Raw genomic sequence first — 6,000 nt, forward strand, 5'->3', positions numbered from 1 at the left:
CTTATGATTCTTCTGAGTAAATTTAGTGGTATTGCAGTAATGTGTAGTTAATGTCAAGTTAATTATGACTTTATCTTTCATCTAGGTGGTCCTAATAGGTTCCACGAGTGAGGGAGAGAAAGGCCTGCTCAGACATTGGTTATCTGTTGTGTTAATCTATTTTTAATGGTCCACATTTTAAGTGCACTAAAATCTTCTTTTGATGAGATGGAGTAATAATGACCTTTTTTTAAGCAGAAGAAGCTGGCATTTGCAGCTGCCCCAGGAATGGAAAGTCCAGAAGCAGAAGAGCAGCAATATAGGAGCATGTTCACACCCATGTAAATACAAATGTACATGTACCTGTACATTTCTGAAAAAAAAAATGGCTAAACTACATCTGGACCAGGATATTCTGACTGGATATTTTCCTGGATAAATACCAGTTCATTGCAGTGATTTCACAAGAAGAATGTGTTTGTTTTAGCTAAAATCCTCCACTAGTGCCAAACTAGGTGCTTTTCCGCCTTTCTCATCCCCAAAAAGCACGAGCCCACCACTCCAGCTGTTCATCTGGAAAGAAAACTCCCTATGCCATTCCTTACTACACTGTGCTGGGAGGAACACACAGTGCTAGACTTCAGCTCTTCTGTGCTGTCTCTCATTTAGGAGCTGTGACTATTTAGCCTGTGCCAGGACAGCATTTACAGAAGTCAACAAAACTTCCTGAATTAGCCCCAGAAAGGTCGAGTGTGGTATTGGCATATGCAGCAAATACAAGGCAATACAAGGAGAGGTTAATGGACCAAAAATGGTGAGAAGGGAATCTAGGCCTGTCTGGATGAAATGAGTAAGAGGGCTGATGAATTCTGCCTGTTACTCATCTTGGATTAAAAAAAAAACAAAACCCAAAAAATCTCATACCACTCAAATAGGAAATTTTTATGCTAGCACAAAAACTTACCAAAGGAAACATTTCACTGGCACCAGTCTCACCCTCATCCTTTGCCACCACTGAGCCTTTGCCCATTCCATCTGGAAGGGGCAGCTTGACCACACTGGACTGAGTTGACTGTTTTGCCATCACCACTCTTACAGAACCTGACAGTCTTAACAATCTTGAAGTACCAAATGTCAGGAGCTGTCGCCTTCAGGTCTTTTTCCTTTACTGGTTTTAAGCCTTTTACAATTAAATTAACCACTTTGATAAATATGCACGTCTCTAAACACATAGGCATGTATGTGCTTAAGTTAGTTTAAGCTATTTTAAGCTTGTCAGGGTTCAGAATGGGTAAAGAGTTCATGCTAGTTCTGCAGTCCTTTGCAACAGCAATAAAAAAACTCCAACCCCCCAGCCAGAACTGTCCTTGTTTCTCCTGTCCTTTTTTCATTTCCTCTCGTCTGCACGGAAGCAGAAAGATTCTGTAGTAGTGTCTTGACTATCTTGAGTCCCTCCTCACTCATGTTTTATCCCAAGTGGAACTGTTGTTACTACTTCTCAATCCCGCTAAATGACAGCAATTTTCTGTTAAAATAAAAAAATTGTAAAAAAGAATTTACCTTGCTAGTGCATGCTGAATGCAGAGCAGATAAAGACTGAGCTACAGCATTGTGAAGATAATCTTTCTGCTCAAATGCTGGGGCCCTGCTCCACTACCTGATCTTCTGGTGATCATGTTCTTTGAACCTGTTTGCTCCACTGAAACAACCCCTTGTGTTTCATAGCTCTGAAAGGCTTGTTTTGGCTGGGGGTGTTCCTCTCCGATGGAATAGGAAAATTCATGAAACCGTGTGTAAGGAGGAGATTGTGCTACAGGAAAATAATTTCCTTATTAGCTGCAGTTCCAGCCTCAGCCAATGAGCCTTCTTTAAGTCCTTTTGGTTTGTGCTCTGACTGATCTCTGAGGCCATGCAGCCCCTGAATGTTCCTGAGTTTGGTGATTTCATGCTGCTCCTTTGTTCCAGTCAGCTCTTTGTTGCCTCCTGGAGCTCGCTGCTCTGCCACGCTAGGGGAGATGGTCATTGCAGCCAGTCACCTGCTGATGAAGCAGGGGAAAAGCCCTGGTCTACCCATGGTCCCAAAGATCCCAGCTGAGAGTTTCTCACTGAGGTACCAGCAGGGTTGACCTGACAGGGGCTGGCCTGGGCCAGAACAGATGTATAGGCCATGCTTTCTGGTGGCTTTTGTCCAGAGACTTATCCCCCTCAAAAGTGAAGGGAACAAGGCATAAACAGAGCAGTTGGATACTGACAATTTTGAAAAACAAACCCTCCTCCATTCTCTCAGCTGATTAGAAGCAGAAATGATAGCTTGTCAAAAGCCCTGTGATAAACTGTCCATAAATGCAAGGTTTCAGTTTCTTAGCCCTTCCAGACAGAATGTGACTTCCTTGAAACACAACTGATAATTGACACACTGGGGGGGGGAAGAAAAAAGGCAACAATACAAACCTTTCCTTGTCTCACCTGAGGTGCAGAGTCCTGACTCCTGCTACAGACCAGCATTAGTAATTTGCTGGTTTTCCCTTCTGTCTTTAGCAGCAGCTGCTCCTCTCACTGCATGCTCGCACAGTAGGTGTCAGGTGAAGGTGTGAAGTCCAGGAGATTGGCCTGCTAAATCCCACGACAGTATGCCTGAGTTAGCATTTGTATTTCTGGTGATCCTGCATGCATGGACTTGTTTCTCTCCAAGATTTAACTTTGCTTCTGTTGCTGCCTTTAATAAAGGAATAGTTTCAGCCAGGTATGACCTTGGCCTTTGCTAACTGGGTGTTACGGAGCGAAGGTAGTGCCAGGGAAAAGTGACACATACAAGTGTTCCTAGTTTCAGTATCACACCCAGGTGTGATAAACTTCATAGTGTGAAGTTCAGACTTGCCTAAGCAAGTGCCTCCAGTGTGATTCACCTCCTAGAAACAACTCCCTGAGCTGGAGTTTCTTCATGCAAAAGTCCTTTATATAGGCATGTGCCTATACTCATCCTTCTAGATAAAATGCAGGGACTGAATACTTTAAATTCATCTCAGTGATCAGTGCGTGCTTTTGGATCCTCTTGGCATGGAAGGGATTTAGACTTTATGTGGATAGAAACAAAATGGTCCTGAAAGGCAAGTCAGCACTGCTGGGAAAAGGAAGGTCAGAGCACCAAACACCCAGGACAGCGGCGAACGGCCACAGTGGATTTCTTGGTTCCTTGTACAATGCTTTCAGACAGCAATGGAAAGCAGGGTGTGAATGCAAAGGAACCATATTTTAACCTCTGCCTGTTTCTGATTCCTATATATTCTCAGTCCAGTTGTAATAGTCTCAGATAAATTATAAAGATAACAAACTCAATGCAAAAATAAATGAGTATATTATATACCTAAAAAGACATGTTTTAAATTATTAAATGTAGTATAATATTGATGTACTGTACTAAATGTAATGTATACTATAAATAGATCATGTATAATACACCATGTATCTACATAAAGATGAGAAAAATAAACTAACGAAAATAGCCTCACTCCAGTCCCACAGTCCCCAGGTTTTTTGAGCCAGAACTGTGCATCCAACAATGTCACACCTCCTTACCAAAATCAGAAAGGGTAAAAGCATGGGTAAGCCTTCCTCCCATGGACCTGTACTTCCTCATAGTTCCTTTGAGCTGCATCTCTAATCCTGTGTTCAATTTTGGACCCCTCACTGCAAGAAAGACTTTGAGGGCTTGGCCCATGGGTTCTGCTCTCCTCCTCCTCCCAAACCCACAATATCTGCAGTAAGACCCGGTACAGCCCGAGCTAGAGGCCCCACAGCACCCCAGTGCACATAGAGGGTAGGAGGCGAGAGGTGCCACTGTCCCAGGCACAGCCAGGGGAAGGGAGGGCAGGCTTGCAGGCTAAGAGACAGGGACAAGTTTGCTTTCCGCTAAGACTCTCAAAAACCCATTGGGGGAGCCTCCAATACGGGCAACCCCAAACAATGTAGGAACAACACATCTGCAAAGCAAATATTCACTCCCTCAAAGGCCTAATTCTCCTAAGACTCTGCCGGTCTCTGCACAGCCCCTGCAAACAGCAGCGTCTGCTGCTGAACTGATTCTCGCTATTTCAAATAGAGCTCAGTCTTTGTAAGCACTCCCAAGCCAGAGGAGGGGCAGAGAGAGGCTGCTGCTGCCCTCTGAAGGCATCACCGGCTCTGCGAGTCAATCAGCTAACCACGACAATTAGTCAGGAAAAAAAGAAAAAAGATGACAGAGGTCCAGATCTTGAACAATTTCCTCTCCACACTGTAAACCCCAGGCAAAGGAGGACAGATATGTTGATACAGACAAACAGTGGATGAGATTAAGCATTGGGTAAAGCCAAAGAAATAAGCTTTTGAAAATGGGCTTTTTGTTTGTTTGCCTGACAAGCGTGGGTGTCTTGTTCACACCAGCTCATACACTTCAATAAGGTAGGAGGAGGCTCGTGGCAAACGCTCTCAGGGCTCATTTACTGCAGCATTTACTTTGATTCCAAAGAGCAGGACTTTTTAAAGACTATAGAACATTCTTTGACAGGGCATGACTAGATGGTGGTAGCTACTTCTCCCTGAAGTTGTTAGGGAAACTTTCCTGTCTGACCATCCAGGAGCCACTCTGGCAGTCACAGTCCCACCACGTGAGCTGGGACCGAAGCCCCTTTACAGTGGGTGGCTCCAGTGACCCCATGGGTGTCCCCCTTGGCTCCCTGCACACTCCTGCACACTCCACACTCACACAGTCAGACAGGGTTTCCTTACCAGCTCAGCCCTGGGCTTCCCACATGTAGAGTGGGGAGTGTGACTGCCAGAGCAGCTCCTGGATGGTCAGACAGGAAAGGTTCCTTAACACAGTGCTGTTGAGGATGAGCCACTGAATTTAACCAGGACTATGGATCCAGTGGGCAACGTCTCTCCAGTCTGCCGCAGGGCTTTCAGGGAAGAGAGATGTCTAACATTAAAGAGCCAGAAGAGAGACTGATGACATTCAGTGACAGGCTGAATGGAAGAGCTCAGAGGAGCTCCATCTGCACTACTAAATGCAGTGATGCTCAGCACATAGTCACCATCCACCACTGTCTTCTGAAAAAACAACAGAATGGGGGAAAATCACAAGAAATCCTCTGCACTCACTCAAACTTGTAATGGACAGTGGTTTTGAATCTCTGAGATTCAAAGTCCCAAAATGCAAATCGTACTCCTCTCCCACAAAAAAAAAAAAAAAAAAAAAAATTAGAACAGAGTGTTTTCTGTAGATGTAGTGCATATACCACTTAAGAGGCACTTTTCACACACACTGTCAGTTCCCTCCTGCAGAACAGCCTCTCCCACCCTCTCATCTCTTCCATCCAACCACACAGCAAACACACAATCCATCGGCCCGAGACATGCCTGAAGAAAGACGGGTCCAGCACTTGTCATAGTGAAGCCATGAGACAGATATACAGGGGACAAGGGTGAACAAGTTTCTACTCCAAGAACCATTGATACATTAGTCAATAAGCCTTTAGTGTGAAGAGGACTAAAAACCCCCAGTGGAAAAGAGGGCTGGCTTAACAGTGATGAGTACAAATCAGTCTCAGAGGCCTGCAGGGCAGGTGATTTATGGCACAGAGTCTGTGGTTTCTTACTGACATTTAATATAAATAAATTCTGTCACTTTCTAGGTAGTCCTGTTGCAGTACTGACTTGAACCCTGAGCATCTTGTAACTGGTCTGCCTGCTCTTTAAGATGCCCAAGCAATTCTCACAGAATTCACTCTTTCGGGTTTAAAAAAAAAAAAAAAAAAAATTCAGTTATTTTAGCAACCTAAAATAATTGTTCCTGTGTGTGAGCCAGTGCAGCCATCTTCATATATTTCAAGGTCAGAAAGAATGATTCTTTGACTCCAACCTATTTTCCAGTGTAACAGAGGTAGTTAACTGCACAGTCTATAATAATTATGCCAAAAGAATTACCAACTAGTTCTTGGCATAAGTGGGAATTAGCTTTGAACCCCAATGAGAGACACTTCAAAC

The sequence above is a fragment of the Corvus cornix genome, chromosome 5 (genome assembly GCF_000738735.6).
Source record: "Corvus cornix cornix isolate S_Up_H32 chromosome 5, ASM73873v5, whole genome shotgun sequence".
In the NCBI taxonomy this organism is placed as follows: domain Eukaryota; kingdom Metazoa; phylum Chordata; class Aves; order Passeriformes; family Corvidae; genus Corvus; species Corvus cornix.